At 44.3% G+C, this 15,896-nt stretch overlaps 1 protein-coding gene and 1 pseudogene across 3 annotated transcripts in view; both read right to left on the bottom strand.

Moving 5' to 3' along the window:
- TMEM219 (transmembrane protein 219) overlaps positions 1-15,896 on the bottom strand; it is a 74,075-nt gene that overhangs the window by 34,430 nt on the left and 23,749 nt on the right. Inside the window, exon 1 of one of the 3 annotated variants that reach the window (XM_012526352.4) lies at positions 105-238. The exons of 1 other annotated variant lie outside the window; for it this stretch is intronic. The gene's annotated coding sequence lies outside the window, so the exon portion shown is untranslated. Of the gene's footprint in view, positions 1-104; positions 239-15,896 lie in introns of those variants that run through there. One more of the 3 variants, XM_023589665.3, reaches the window with a different exon arrangement.
- The window catches only part of LOC101411162 (BAG family molecular chaperone regulator 5-like), a 33,184-nt pseudogene continuing 23,812 nt past the window's right edge, over positions 6,525-15,896 (bottom strand).

Genomic DNA, 15,896 nt, shown 5'->3' with positions numbered 1-15,896 from the left:
GCCCGGACCCCGCGCTCCCCACCCAGAGCCCCTCCTGCCAGAACTCGAGCCCCGCGCGCCGCCCGCGCCCTGCCGCGTGGGGCCCGCCCAGCGCGGGCTCTCACCGCTCGGAGCCCAGCGGAGGCCGGCGCCCCCGCGACGTCACGCGTGGAGCCACGCAGGGGCGGGGTCCGCGCCCCGCTCCGCTCTGCCCCAGCCCACCCACCCCTCGGCGCGGACTCGCATGCGCAGTGCTCTCGCCGGCGGCCGCCCGGCCTGCCCGAGTCAGGGTGGGGGCGTACCAAGAGGAAACCCGTGAAGGGGCGACAGGCAGAGGCAGCTTCGCGCGGGGTGAGTCGAAGGGAGAGGGGCGAGGGGAGCTACTCCTAGAGACTGTGCAGAATCACGGTGCTTCCTCCGGAGAGACCGAAGGGGCGCTCCCTCGAGAATCTCCTCGCAAGCCTTTCTCTGCCTCTCGTCCCCCACCCGCGCCAGTAGCACAGCCCAGCCGCGCCCAGGTTCCGGGTACGGACTTGGGGTCCGCCCGGGGGCGGGGCTCTAGCCTTCGGACTCTGGCCTTGGCAGCGAGTTGTGGGCCCTGCGCTCCGCTCTTCTGTGCGGCCCGGTGGTATTTCCTGTCTACACCTCACGCTTGACCCAGGCTTTTAACGTCTCTCCAATGCACAGGCTCCTAAAACTGCGAGCTGCTCAGCAGTGACGATCTCATCTCTCCCCCCTGTAGGGCTGACAACACGGAGGTCCAGTTTTACCTGGAGAGCACCCTGGGTTCAAAGCCTGACTCGGTCCCGTGCCCTTGGGAGAAGCCGGACCGTGCTCTCCCGGAGACTCAGTTTACCCTTCCTGGTTGCATGGGAAGCTTAAGGCCAGCGCCTCGGGATGATATCAGGATATCCAGATCTTTTCAACATTTCGAGCCCACAGGCACCATTGCATAAACATTTGTTGGTCAATTTATTCAAAACAGCTTTGCACAGGCCACGCAGAAACTTGGCCAGTGCATTTACTTAACGATAAGTCTAATTTGTAGAATTAGATAAGGCATGAAAGTGCCCTGCACAGTGCTGGTACACAACAGGAGTTCAACACATGTGAGTGTTAGGAAAGCAGTTCTTGCCAATGACCATAGTTGATTCTTAACACGGCCAAACCAAGCAGTTCTGTGGACAAGTGGAGGCAAACTGGTTAGGGCAAGGAGCTGCCCCAAGCTGGGTGTGAGCAAACAACATACGCAGAAATGAAGGGAGGAGAGCAGGAGAGGAAACAAAAGTGGTTTTCAATATAGCGCTTCAGCATTATGTCAGCATTCTGGTTTAATCCACTCAGCAGGCCCTTAAAGGGATGCTATTGTGGAAACCCGAGCCTAGGCAGGGAGAGCGATTTAGCCGCGGTCACGCAGATGGTCAGTGACAGAATCTGGTTTAGAATTCAGACCTGGCTACAGGCTGCCGCGTGTGCGAATAGAAAGCCAGCTGAGAAGATTGGTGGGGTTCCTCAGTCATTCCATGCTGGTCCATTCCTCTCACCACTCTGGATAAAACTTCTTCTAGTGATCTGTCCCATTTCCTCTTTCTAGAGTCTTATAACTCCTTGGAGGTTAATAGTACAAATGCAAGAATGTCCCTCTGTGAGCTAGAGTGGGTGTCGTCACTATTGCAGCGTGGTGGGAATGTGGAGAAGCATGGGGAAAATACAACTGGGGTGACCTATGGACTGTGATTAAGAGTAGTGTAATATTCATGCATCCAAGCCAAAGATGTACTGTGTTAATAAATGAGGGGGGGTATGGAAAAAATATGCCAAATATACACTATGTACCTTGGTTAGTGGTAATAGTCTGCTGATATTATCTCATACTCTGTAACATATGTTCCACAATGGTATGGTATGTTGCTGAAGGGAGGTTGTATGGGAATTCTACCCATGTGCATGATTGTTTTATAAGTACACAACTTCTGTAATAAAAATATATATATAAAAAAAACTCCTTAGGGTTGCAGATCCCTTGAGAATCTGATGAAAACTTTTCATTCATCAGTCTAACATTCATTCAGTAATCATTCAGTTTACATCTCCTGGTTGCCAGCTTCTCTTCTGCAGACTTGGGATACAATAGTGGACAAGTTATACAAGATTGCTGTCTCCTGGGAACCTGCAGTCTGGCTATGCACCCTCTTCCTAGAAAAACACAAGTTCACCTCAACTTCTATGTGCAGTTTCAATCAGTGGGACCTCAGTCCTTCTGGAGTCTATCCTTGAACAAGAACCTGTGGATATTTACCTTCTGCCCTAGTTAGAGTTCAGTTTTGTGTTTGGTTTCATATCAGAACTTCTTGGTATAGTTACTTCTTCCTTCCTGCCTTTAGTACAAGGTTCTTATCTTTTGTTGTTCATCCATTCAATCAACCAATTCATTCAACAAACTTATAAATTTTCTATTATAAACACTTCCTACAGGCACCTGGATAGGCACTGAGGGAAGCCATATTTCCTACCACTGAAAAGCTTTAGTGAAAGACAGATGAACAAAAAATTATGATACGCCCTCATACATTGCTGGTGGGAATGGAAAATAGTGTAGTTGCTGTGGAAAACATTTTGGCGGTTCCTCAATAAGTTAAACAGAATTACCCAGCAATTCCCTCTTGGTAACAGACTGAGAAGAACAGAAAACAGCTGTTCAAACCAATACTTGTGCAGGAATGGGCATAGCAGTGTTATTCACAATAGCCAAAAGGTGGATAAAAAGCCAAATGTCCATCAACTGATTAATGGATAAACAAATTGTGCTATATCCATGCAATAGAATATTATTCAGCTATAAAAAGGAATGAAATACTGATCCGTGCTAGAGCATTGATGAACCTTGAACTTTATGCTAAGTGAAAGGAGCCAAACACGAAGGACTACATATTATATGACTCCCTTTTAATGAAATATTCAGGATAAATAAATCCACAGGGACAGAAAACAGATTAGTGGTTGCCAGGGGCCTGGGGTAGGGAGGAATGGGGAGTGACCATTTAATGGGCATGGGGTTTCCTTTTGGAATGATGAAAATGTTCTGGAATTAGATAGTGGTGATGGTTTCATGATATTGTAAATGTACTAATGTCCCTGAGCTGTACATTTTCTTTTTTTATTATTTAAAAAAAATTTCTCCCCTCCCACCACCATTCCCCCCATTGTCTGCTCTCTGTGTGCATTCACCGTGTGTTCTTTTGTGTCTGCTTGTCTTCTCATTAGGCGGCTCTGGGAACTGATCCTGGGACCTTCCAGAGTGGAGAGAGAGGTGATTACTCTCTTGTGCCACCTCAACTCCTTTGTTCTGCTATATCTTTTTATTTTCTTTCCTCTGTGTCTCTTGTTGCATCATCTTGCTGCACCAGCTCTCTGCATCAGCCGGCACCCCTGCGCAGGGCAACTTTCCCACACCGGGCGGCACTCCTGCATGGGGTGGCATTCCTATGTGGGCCAGCACTCCACGTTGGCCAGCTTGCACTCGCCAGAAGCCCTGGGCTGTGAACCCTGGACCTCCTATATGGTAGATGGGAGCCCAATTAGTTGAGCTGCATCTGTATCCTGAGCAGTACATTTTTAAGTGGTTAAAATGGCAAGTTTTATGTTCTACTTATTTTACTATAGTAAAAATATGATACAAAGTGTCAGGTACTATAATAGCTACCTATTAATATGATAGATATTAATAACAATAGCTACCCTCTGTTGAATACCTTCTAAATGGATCATGGATTTAGTGGCTTTTAAATGTTACTTTGTTCAACCATGCCAATAAAGAAACAAAATTGGTATTACTCCCATTTCATGGAATTTTTTTTTCCTATTAGTTTTCATCATTTTCTTATGTCACACACACAAATGAGATAGCCCCCCTCTAAATACAGTGTAAGGGTGTGTGTGTGAAACAGATACTTTTTCAAACGAAAATCATTTACAAAAGAAACAGACCTTCAATCAAAATCATCCAATGAACAAATTCCACCCTATTATATTGGGTGGGACCAAATCAGGATTCTAAATGAAAGAGATCCTTTCCCTTTACTCAGCATATTAACATATATCATTGTACTGCCTTTGTGCATGGACCTTACTCCTATCTAATGAAAAATTTCCCCTTTTCTCATAATTTTCCTAGTATTGTGTAAAATTATATCTATTTTTTTGTTTTTTTTAAAAATATTTATTTTTTATTTATTTCTCTCCCCTTCTTGGCCTCCCCCCATTGTCTGCTCTGTGTCCATTTGCTGTGTGCTCTTCTGTGTCCGCTTGTATTCTTGTCAGTGGCACTGGGAATCTGTGTCTCTTTTTTGTTGCGTCATCTTGCCACGTCAGCTCTCTGTGTATGCAGTGCCACTACTGGGCAGGCTGCATTTTTTTTGCGTGGGGCAGCTCTCCTTACGGGGAGCACTCCTTGCGTGCATCAGCACTGTGCTTGGGCCAGCTTACCACACGGGTCAGGAGGCCCTGGCTTTGAATCCTGGATCTCCCATGTGGTAGGTGGACGCTCTCTCAGTTGAGCCAAATCCGCTCCCCTGTATCTGTTTTTTGAGACTGTGAAATACCTGCCTTTTTTTTTTAGGAGGCATATTAGTAAGTCAAAGGGGTGTGGGTGCAAGGTACCAGAAATCTGTTGGCTTTTAATAAGGGTATTTATTTAGGGTCGAAGCTTACAGTTATAAGGCCCTAATTAGAGTCCAACTCAAGTACCATAAGAGGTACTTTCTCACCAAATGTTTCTTGCGACGTGTTGAAGCAAGATGGCTGCCAATATCTGTAAGGGGTCAGCCTTCCTCTTTCCTCTTCAGGCTCCATGGGCCCAGCTTTTTCCGATCTCAGCTGTAGGCTGGAGGGCTCGTTTCTTTCCGGGCTCAGCTGCTCTGTTCACTCCACAGGTCAGCTGTAAACTGTCAGGTGAACGGCTCAAATCTTATCCCAGGGCCACAGTATCAAAGCTGACAAATTCTCTCCTCTGCCGTGTCTAAGGAGCGCTCTCTCTTTTCTTGCATATCTGCTTCTGTGTTTTTGGGTGAGTGTCAGTTTATATAGCCCACCAAGGGCTCGGGGACTCAACTGTGCACACCCTAATCTTAACATAATCGAGTAAACATAAAATCTTTGAATTTAATACAATAAAGGGTATCACACCCATAAGAACAGACCAGTTTATAAATTAATCTGTATCTCTTTTTTTGAAATTCATAAATAAAATGCCACAGGAGGTATCAGGGATTGAGCCCAGGACCTTGTACAAAGAAGCAGGTGCTCAACCACTGAGCTACACCTGCTCCCCAGTGAGAGTTGGGTTTTTTCATTTGTTTGTTTTTGTTTGTTTTTAGGAGGTACTGGGGAGCAAGCCCAAGACCTCATATATGGGAAGCAAGGGCTCAACCACTTGAACTACATATAGCTGCTCCCCATCTGCATTTTAAAGCAGTTTTATTGAGATATATTCACATACTTTACAATGTCTCCAAAGTGTAAAATCAATAGTTTTTAGCATGATCACATAAAACAATTTAATTACTCAAAAAGAAAAAGTCCATATCCCTTATCCTTTCAATCCCTTTATCCTTCCCCAGCCCTATGTAACCACTAATCTAATCCCATCTTTATAAATTGATTTATATTTATATTTTATATAAATGGAATCACAAAATATGTAATACTTTGTGTCTGGTTTCTTTCATTTAGCATAATATTTTGTGTGGTTTCTTTTTGCCTGATATTAACAGCTTGTATAATTAACATATATAACATTTGTTCAGTTTCAAAGAAAACAGTCTTTATATGCAATATTACCCATATTCATGAAATATCTACATTTTAATGCTTGGGCATTTAAAAAATTAATTACAAAAGCTGCCTCTATTTTTTCTTTTGAGGTACGGGGGCCCGGGGATTGAACCTGGGACCTCCTATGTGGGGAGCTGGTGCTCAACCACAGAGCCACATCAGATTCCCTGAGTTGGTTTTTTCATTTGTTTTGCTTGTTGTTTGTTTATGTTTTTTTTAGGAGGCACCTGGAACAGAACCCAGGACATCCCATGGGCTCAAATGCTTGAGCCACATCTGCTCCTTCATATTTTGATAATAGGAGGAAAACACCCTAAAACCAAAATCAAACAAACAAAATCATACAGATAAGCACTCAAATTGAAAAGTTAATGTGCTGTAATATTTGTTTTGCAACATCAGAAGGAGCAGAGATACTGAATATAATTTGTTTAAATCATAAATACGGAGGGTGAAATATGCATGTATAAATCATGTTTAGGGAAAGCAGATGTGGTTCAGCCAGTTGGGGCTCCCCTACCACACAGGAGATTCTGGTTCAGTTCCAGTGCCTCCTAAAAAGAGGAGCAGACAGCTAGTGCAAACGCGGGGAGGCGGATAAATAAATAAATCTTTAAAAAAATCATGTTTAGGCTCAATGAACTGAAAGCTCTGTATAACTACATAAAAGTATGTACAAAGTGCAAAACAAGCAATATCAGGCCTGGGGTATTTTAGTTCTTCCATTCATCGGATTTCAGAGCAAGGTAGCTGAGAATAATCTGGGCAAGCTTCACCGCCTGCTTCCTGGCAGCCTTGTGCTCCTCTCCCTGTGGGTTGACCGCATCTAGGGCAAACAGCTGTTTGGTGAGCAGCTCTCCCAGCCCGACGTAGTTCATATCAGTCCGATTTTCACCAAACTTGGATCTGACACGTTTCCAAGGACATTGCAAACTGCTCTATTTGATGGGTGCTCCTCACAAACAACTTTCTTTTCTCAAGGGCTTCCTTCACATCAGTGTTAAGTTATAACAGTTTTCACTTCAATGCCAGCTCTTTTCCTGGCTTCTTGAATACAGAGTGTTTTGTTTTTGTTTTTGTTGTTGTTGTTTTTCCTAAGACTTACCTTGTCCAACTGGCCAATCAAACCCTGCAATTCTGTTTCTGCAGATCAGGTACAAGTCAGAAGGATTCTGTGCCTGAAGAAGTTCGTTTATTTTTCTCATTCTCTTGAGGACCTTTTCTATTTTTAAACTGGAATGATTCTGTCCCAGGGAAATGCATATGTAGTGTCTGCTTCCTCCTTTAAATCCAAATATTTCAATAACCTGTTGTTATCTTCCACTACCTCTCTGGGATAATTCCTGATTTCTGAACCTTCGCACACATCTAAAGCATCTCGATCCACTATCAACCCTGACAGCACACAGGGTAAGAGGCTGCAAGCCTCGTGGTTGTTCAGTCCCATCAGAAGCGCAATCAGCGTGCCTCCAGCCGTGTTAATGTCACACATCAGAGTTAAATTTGGAGACTGAAGGATGGACATCTTTGGAAAGCTGTCAGGGAAGGCTGCTTCTTCACGCAGTCTTCAATTATCTCTTGCGCTGCACAGATTTTAGTTCAAGTGTGATACTTTGCTTTCCGCCATGAGGTTTTAGTGGCTGTCAGCCTGAGAATGACAGCCTGGCTGCTTTCTTGAACTTCATCACACACAGTGGCCTCCGCTATGGAAGGGCACAATCTTCCCTTTCATGAGGTACTGGCTTCCTTAACCACGTTCTGTACTTCCATCCGGTGGGCGTGGGGTGGGTCCTGCTGCCCTGCTTTAAGAAGACTGTCTCCTGGGGTGCCCTCTTTCTAGCTTGCTGAACATTGCCTTTTCCTTCAGTGTCTACAGGGACTATTTCAAAGAGCCGTTTTGTTAGGATCCTCCCCAGTTTGTAATTCTTATCATCTGTCACACTGTTGAAGCCAATTACTTGCTGTTTTGTTTTTTTTTTTTACTTCCTTTTGGATTTCCTGAAGCCCTCTCTTGGAAGGGGCTGGGTTTCCCACGGCCTTCAGTTTCCCCAGCGCCACACACAGCGGCTGGGAGCAGCGGCGGCCACCGTGCTGCCCCCACGGCCCCAGCCACCCCACGGCCCCTCACTCCGTGGGCACAGCCCCAATCAAGACTTGAAATGTGTTCTTCACTGCAGTAACTGCCCCCATGTCTCTCCCAATCGTTCTCTGCCTCCTCGCTCCCCCAGGCACCCACTATCTATCGCCCAAGAGTTAACGTTTAATGATGGCTCACAGCACCACGCGTGGGGCGCAGTGCTTTCCAGGGATTAGCTCATTTAAATCCCAAATAACTCCTCAAGAAACGTGCTGTTACCACTGCCCCCCTTTCTAAACGAGGAATCAGAGTAATTTGCAGTCATACATCTACTTAAGTGGTGGAGCAAAGACTTAAACTGAGGCAGCCTAAATCTAATCTGTGATTTTAACTTCTGTGGTACATTGTGTCTGGGATAATATCTTGAATCTATTAAGGGCTATATAACAATCTTGACTAGCATGGATCACCAAGACATATTATGTGGGGAAAAAAAGCAGTCTGCAAAGCAATCCATGTTTATGATTTTATTTATGTATTTAAAAAGCATAAAAACCTATATTTATGTGTGTGTGTATATATATAGTAAAAGGTTAACTTTAGAGAGGCAAGCGGCAGAAATCATTTTGTACAATTCTAAAGAGGAACTTGCTAATGTAGTTTGAAAACAATTTCTTTTTCATCAAGGTCTTGAAGTACCATCTATACACTGATGACTCAAAAATCCATATTCTAGGCCGTACACTAAAGTCATGTTTAAGGCCCATTTTCAGATGTTTATGGAAATCTCCATTCTTTCCACAAATATTTGTTGAGTACCTCCTGCATGCCCTGCACTGTTCCAAGCACTGGGAACCCAATAGTGAACCTCACAACCGATCTCTATGAGCTCCTATGAATTTGTCTACACTTGGTGTCCTACTGGTACCTCACCTGGTATGTTTTAAACAGAGTTATGTTTCCCTGGTATCTGCTTCTTTTCCTGTATCTACATCTCAGGTGACAGTATCACCTCGTCAACCAAGCAAGATATCTTGGAGTCAACCTTGACTCCACTCTTCCTCTTCCTCACACATTCCATCCATCCTCAAAAATGTCTCTGAAATCCTTCCCCTCCCCTCCTTCTTGTTGCCACTGCCTACTTCAGGCTCTCATTGTCACTCATCAGGACTACTGCAGCGTGTCCTAACCTCTCTCCCTGCCTCCAGTTTCCCCTCCCTTCAATCCAGTTGAGGTGGCTTGAAGCTGTATGTACCCCAGAAAAATATGGTCTTAAATATAAGCCATTCCTGTGGATATAAACCCATTGAAACTAGGATCTTGGGATGAGGCTCCTTCAATAAAGGTGTGACCCACCTCATTCAGGACAGTCTTAATTCTATTACTGGAGTCCTTTATAAACAGAATGAATCCAGAGAGAGAAAGAGAGAGAGTGAGCATACGTGCGCCATAAAAGTAAGTAGGTGAAATCAACGAAACCCAGAAGAGAAGGGAGAGATTGGCAGATACCGCCATGTGCTTTGCCAAGTGGTAGAGGAGGCAAGGATCACCAGCAGATGGTCTTCAGGAAGAAAGCAGCACCTTGATGATGCTTTGATTTGGACATTTTTTCAGTATCAAAATTGAAAGCTAATAAATTCCCATTGTTCAAATAAAACCATTCCATGGTATTTGCTTTAAGCAGCCTAGGAACTAAACATCATCAGAGTTACTACTGAAATTGCTTCCTAAAATAACAATCTCAAGATTCTGCTGCTCTGCCTAAGGATCTCTCCTGACTCCCAGGAGAAAGTTCCAACTCCTGGTACATATAAGATATTTCACAACCTGGATTTTTCACTCTGGCCACATAAACATCTTGCAGTTCTAGCAATTCTACACCTCCGTATTTTTGACCGGCACTGTTTCTCGTCATGCAACACTTCTACCTCCTTTCTTCTGTCTTGTATGTTCCTACTCTTTTTTCAAGACCAACCTCAAATGCCTCTGCATTGCTGTTCCCTGCTCTCAGGATGGAGCCCGTCCCTGTCCTGCTTCTACAATAGTCCATCCATTACAATACTTGATGCCCTGGATTTTAACTCTCTTGGAGAAAACCCATCTCAGTTGGATTGTGATTTCCTGAAAGACAAAAACTGCATTGCACCTTTCTCATCTCTATAACCTCAGCCCCAAACACAGTCCTTGACACATGGTAGGCTCAAAATGTTGGTGAGTTCCTTCTTCATTCCTTTCAGCAGCTATTCTAAACGTCTCCCATTCTGCTCAAACCCTTTACTCAACCTCTCCAACTTCCATCTGAATGGTCAGCATGTGACCTTGCCCAGAAAAAAAGTCATGACCCATGAAATCCTCAACCCACTCCACATCCCATATCCATTTACCTGCATACTCACTCAAACTTTCTACCTTGCCTCTGTTCACAGAGGAAAATGCATCCCTTCTCCAGCCCAAAGTCCATCCCTTCCCCTTGCTCTGGATGTTCGATTTCTTGCACTTAGCATAATGTTTTGTTTGTTTAAAGATTTATTTATTTATTTAATTCCTCCCCTCCCCCGGTTGTCTGTTTTCTGTGTCTATTTGCTGCGCCTTGTTTCTTTGTCTGCTTCTGTTGTCGTCAGCAGCACGGGAAGTGTGGGCGGCGCCATTCCCAGGCAGGCTGCACTTTCTTCCATGCTGGATGGCTTTCCTTATGGGTGCACTCCTTGCGCATGGGGCTCCCCTACGCGGGGGACACCCCTGCATGGCGCGGCACTCTTTGCGCGCATCAGCACTGCGCATGGGCCAGCTCCACACGGGTCAAGGAGGCCCGGGGTTTGAACCGCGGACCTCCCATGTGGTAGACGGAAGCCCTAACCACTGGGCCAAGTCCGTTTCCCTTGTTTTTTGTCTGACATTAACATCTTGTAACATTAACATACAGTTGTTGGTGGAATGGCCCGAGCACCGATGGAGGCAGGTGGTTTCCGGACGTTCTCCGTACCTGGAGCAGGTGATCTGGCTTCCTATGCTGCAGCAAAACTGGCGTCCAGAATGAAATTCTTTAGTCTGCAGACTTGGCTTGGATTTGTCTTTTGACAAGTTTGGAGGCCCCAGTGAGATACAGGAGGTTTCCTCTGGTGATGCAGGCTCTGTTGACTAGCCAGGTGAGATGCCCATGACAGACATTTTTGGGTCTGCTGTCCAGTTGCTGAGACCCTGCATCCCCCACTTAACCCTTCCTATATCTGAACATCTCAATTTGCATCGGGTTCAATTCCCTTTTATTTGGGTCTTTGGATTAGGTACCTTTGGTTTGGATTTGGTTTCAGTTCTATTGTCAGACCTTCCATTTGGTTTCATTTCATTTTTCCCTCTAGCTCTCTAATTTTCTGTCTTTCTCAGAGACTAAGTTTTTGGAATCCATGAGGTTTGAAAGGCTGATTCCTTACCTGGGTCAAACGGCTAGTCTACCAGTCCTCACTGCTGTGCAGAGAGCCTATTTTTCTACCCATTATGCTGCCTGTGTTCAGTTCCAGACACCTGCCAAGATCAGAGTGGTATCTGAGTAGCTGAGCTAAAAGGCCAGGGGCCTAAGAGACATTTCCTCTAACCACAACATAATGAGCTCTTCTAAGACTGGTACTTGGAGGCTGCTGGAGGGCAATTGGCCCCCACAATAACTTCACTTAAAGGTTCATTAGAAAAGGAAAAGGCCAAAAGCAACCAAGGGGAATCAACTCCAAACCAAACCTATTGCTTCCCCATCTTCTTGTACCACTACCCCTTCCCCCACAGCTGCCCTAACTTCTTTCTCTTAACCCGCTGGGGAAAATGATATAGTCCAGGCTCCCTTAAAGATGAAGGAACCTGGCTCCTGCTAGAGTAGAATTTAAACCTTGGTCCAGAATTAAGAACTAGAATTAAAGAGGCCCCAAACAGGGCCAACAAATATTCATAGAAGAATTTAGAATTCTTTTGGGGTGCCACTTGACTTATATTAGCTTGTACACATGTTGGTCAGAAGCTCAGATGCTAAATCCTAGATGGCAAAAGTTAGTTGGAGTGGCACAGAAAGGTACCTGCAAAATCCCTCTTTACACAGTAAATCTGAGAGTCACATAGGCCTGAGACATAGAGCAAAGTTTCTGTAAGATAACATATCAGGGCAAAGAAAATCTTAAAAGTCTCCTCTACCAATTACGTTGGGAAAGCTTTAGCCATCATATGAAATAAATAACCTCAGCTTGTCTCATCTGCCAAGAACAAAAATTCTGATAAGAATATAAGAGTAGAGTCCTCCTGTCAGCCTTCATGTTACTCAAATGTGGCCAGTCTCGAAGCCAAACTCAGCATGTAAATGCAATGCCTTCCCCCCAGCGTGGGACATGACACCCGGGGATGAGCCTCCCTGGCACCGAGGGACCACTATCAACTACCAACTGATGATGCAACTGGAAAATGACCTCATACGGAAGGTTCAACGCGGATCAGCGGAATATCCCTGTCTACATAAAATAACATGACTTTAAAATGCTGTTTGACCTAATGTAAGGGGGAAATGGAAAGGAGAAATGAGTTTATATGGCTACGAGTCTCTAAAAAAGAGTCTGGAGGCTGTCAGAAGGATTGCCCTTATGCACAACTGAGCAGAGTCTGAGAGACAGATAAAGCAGATACAACCCCCAGATATCGGTTCCTTCGAGGGCTAAAGAGACCCATGGGAGTTATGGTCATGGCCGATGGGGTTAACTACCAGGTCAGATGGCCCCTCTTTGGAACTGGTGTTTATGTGTGATGAATCTGGACTCAGATGGGATCTCTCTTCATAAGACTTTCATGCTAATGTGCTGGAGGTGCAGTTAGTGTCGGGGTTTAAGATATATTTAGGGGATTTGAATCTCTGGACTGACAATGTGATAGCCAGGTCCTGAGCCTCAACAGACTCCAGCACCTACAATCTGACTTATTGGGCTCACCACACTCAGCTAAGATGGAGTTGAAGAAGGACAACCACCACACCATGGAGCCTAGAGTGATTACAACTGAAAGTGGGAGGATTGCATCCAGCATCCATGTGGAATCTGAGCCTCCTCTTGACATAGAGGTGCAATGGACACAACCAATCCAATGTCCACATAGAAAAGGTGGCATTGGATTGAGAAAAGTGGACATGATGGCTGATGGGTATGGGGAAAGGCAGGAAGAGATGAGAGGTGGAGGCGTCTTTGGGACATGGAGCTGCCCTGGATGGTGCTTCAGGGGCAATCACCGGACATTGTAAATCCTCACAGGGCCCACTGGATGGAATGGGGGAGAGTGTGGGCCATGGTGTGGACCGTTGACCATGGGGTGCGGGGGTGCCCAGAGATGTACTTGCCAAATGCAATGGATGTGTCATGATGATGGGAGGGAGTGTTGCTGGGGGGGGGAGAGGTGGGGTTGGGGTGCTGGGTTCAATGGGACCTCATATATATATATATTTAATGTAATATTATTACAAAGTCAATTTAAAAAATGTTTTCACAAAAAAAAAACATACAGTTGTTAAGTTTCAAAGAAAAAGTCTTTTATTACCCATATTCATATTTCGTATGAGATTTTACTATGCTATACAGTTCCATTTTACATTTTTTAGCTTTCCTTCTTAATAATGTATGTAGCCATTTGATATGATTTAGGAATTCCAAAAATAGATATGGATTATGTTTGTAAACTGGTCTACCTGGGCATGATTAAATTATGATTAGGGCTTTGATTGGACCACATCAGTAGGATGTTGAGTCCCCACCCCCTTGGTTGGGGACAGAGCAGAGGAGTTAGTTGGAGTTTTGATGCTGGAGTTTTGAACTGGAGTCTGGGAAGTAGACACACAGGAAAAGAGGAAAAGAGACAGCTCCAGAGATAGGCCCCAGGAGTAGAGATGAGCCTGATAGCCTACAACTACAGCTGAGCCCAGAGAGAAACAAGCCCTGGGGAGAGTTATGGAGCTGGTCGCCTGATAGTTTACAGCTGGCCTTGTGAGAGGGGCAAAGCCTAGGGAGCCTCCTAGTCTACAGCTGACCTTATGGAGAAAACAGGGGTGCTGAGTCCAGAGAGAAATGAACCCCGAGAAGAGAGGAACCCAGGAAGCCCGAACCCTGGCAGACATCGGCAGCCATCTTTCTCCAACATGTGGCAAAAGACTTTGGTGAGGAAAATAACTTATGCTTTATGGTCTGGTAACTGTAAGCTTCTATCCCAAATAAATACCCTTTATAAAAACCAACCAATTTCTGGTATTTTGCATCAGCACCCCCTTGCCTGACTAATACAGTGTACATGACCTTAGACTTTCCCATATAATGCTATTATATTTGTACTTTTTTAAAAAAATACATACCCATATAATAGTACTGCTAGTTACAAATATTATGTGGTGCTTTCACCTTTTCTATTCATTTCCAAAGACTAACACACATCCTTTATATCAATTCTGCACAAGTGAACCCTCAACTTTCCATTCTCTACCCTCTTCTATTTTCTGTTGACCCATATTCAAGTTATTAACTCCAGGAAATTACACAATATATTCAGTTCATAAGAGAGAACTTCTACAATTTTTATCCTTTTGTGTCTGGCTTGCTTCACTCAACATAATGTCCTACTGGTTCATCCATGTTGTCATATCCTTTAAACTTCATTTCTTCTTCCAGTTGAATAATATTCCATCATGTGTATACACCACAGTTAGTTTATCCATTCCTTGGTTGATGGATACCTGGGTTGTTGCCATCTTTTGGCAATCATGAATAATGCCCCTGTGAACATCAGTGTGCAGATGTCTGTTCATGTCACTGCTCTCAGTTCTTCTGGGCATATACCCGCCAGTGGTATTGCTGGGTCACATGGCAAATCTACATTCAACTTCTTTAGGAACTGCCAAACAGTCCTCCTCAGTGGCTGTACCATTCTACATTCCCACCAACATTATATAAGTGTTCCTAGCTCTCCATATCCTCTTCAACACTTGTAGTTTTCTGTCTTTTTAATAGTGGCCATTCTAATAAGTATGAAAGGTGCACTTTCATTCAAATAAATTTATCTGGTAAAATTTATTTGGAAAATTTTAAAAAAGACAATTGCCATTTTCTATTCCTATAAAGTAGGCTATTGCAATTTTGACTGGTATTGCATTGAATCTATAAATCAGTTTGGGTAGGATTGACATCGTCATATTTAGTCCTCAAATCCATGAACACGGAATGTCTTTCCATTCGTTTAGGTATTTGTTGACTTCTTTGAGTATTGTTTTATAGTTTTCTGAGGATAGGACTGAACTTCTTTGGCTAAATTGATTCCCACGTATTTAAGTCTTTTTGTTGCTATTGTAAATAGAACTTTCCCCCTAATTTCCTCCTCAGATTGTTCAATACTAGTGTACAGAAATATTACCAATTTTTGCATGTTGATCTTGTATCCTGCTACTTTGCTAAAATCATTTATTAGCTCAAGTAATTTTGTTGTAGATATTTCAGAATTTTCTAAATATAGCGGACTTGGCCCACTGGTTAGGGCATCCGTCTACCACATGGTAGGTCCGCGGTTCAAACCCCAGGCCTCCTTGACCCGTGTGGAGCTGGCCCATGCGCAGTGCTGATGTGCGCAAGGAGTGCCCTGCCACGGAGGGATGTCCCCCGTGTAGGGGAGCCCCACGTGCAAGGAGTGCACTCTGTACGGAGAGGCGCCCAACGCAAAAGAAAGTGCAGCCTGCCCAGGAATGGTGCCGCACACATGGAGAGCTGACACAACAAGATGATGCAACAAAAAGAAACACAGACTCCTGTGCCACCACCAACAACAGAAGTGGACAAAAGAAGAACACGCAGCGAATAGACACAGAGAACAAACAACTGGGGTGGGGGGAGGGGAGAGAAATAAATAAATCTTTAAAAAAAAGATCATGTCATCTACAAATAATGAGAGTTTCACTCCTCTCTTCCCATTTGGATGTCTTTTATTTTTTCTCTTGTCTAATTGCTCTAGCTAG

Source organism: Dasypus novemcinctus, chromosome 23 (genome assembly GCF_030445035.2).
Source record: "Dasypus novemcinctus isolate mDasNov1 chromosome 23, mDasNov1.1.hap2, whole genome shotgun sequence".
In the NCBI taxonomy this organism is placed as follows: domain Eukaryota; kingdom Metazoa; phylum Chordata; class Mammalia; order Cingulata; family Dasypodidae; genus Dasypus; species Dasypus novemcinctus.
The sequence above is the reverse complement of the archived record's forward strand: the minus strand, read 5'-3'. Positions and strand labels throughout refer to the sequence as shown.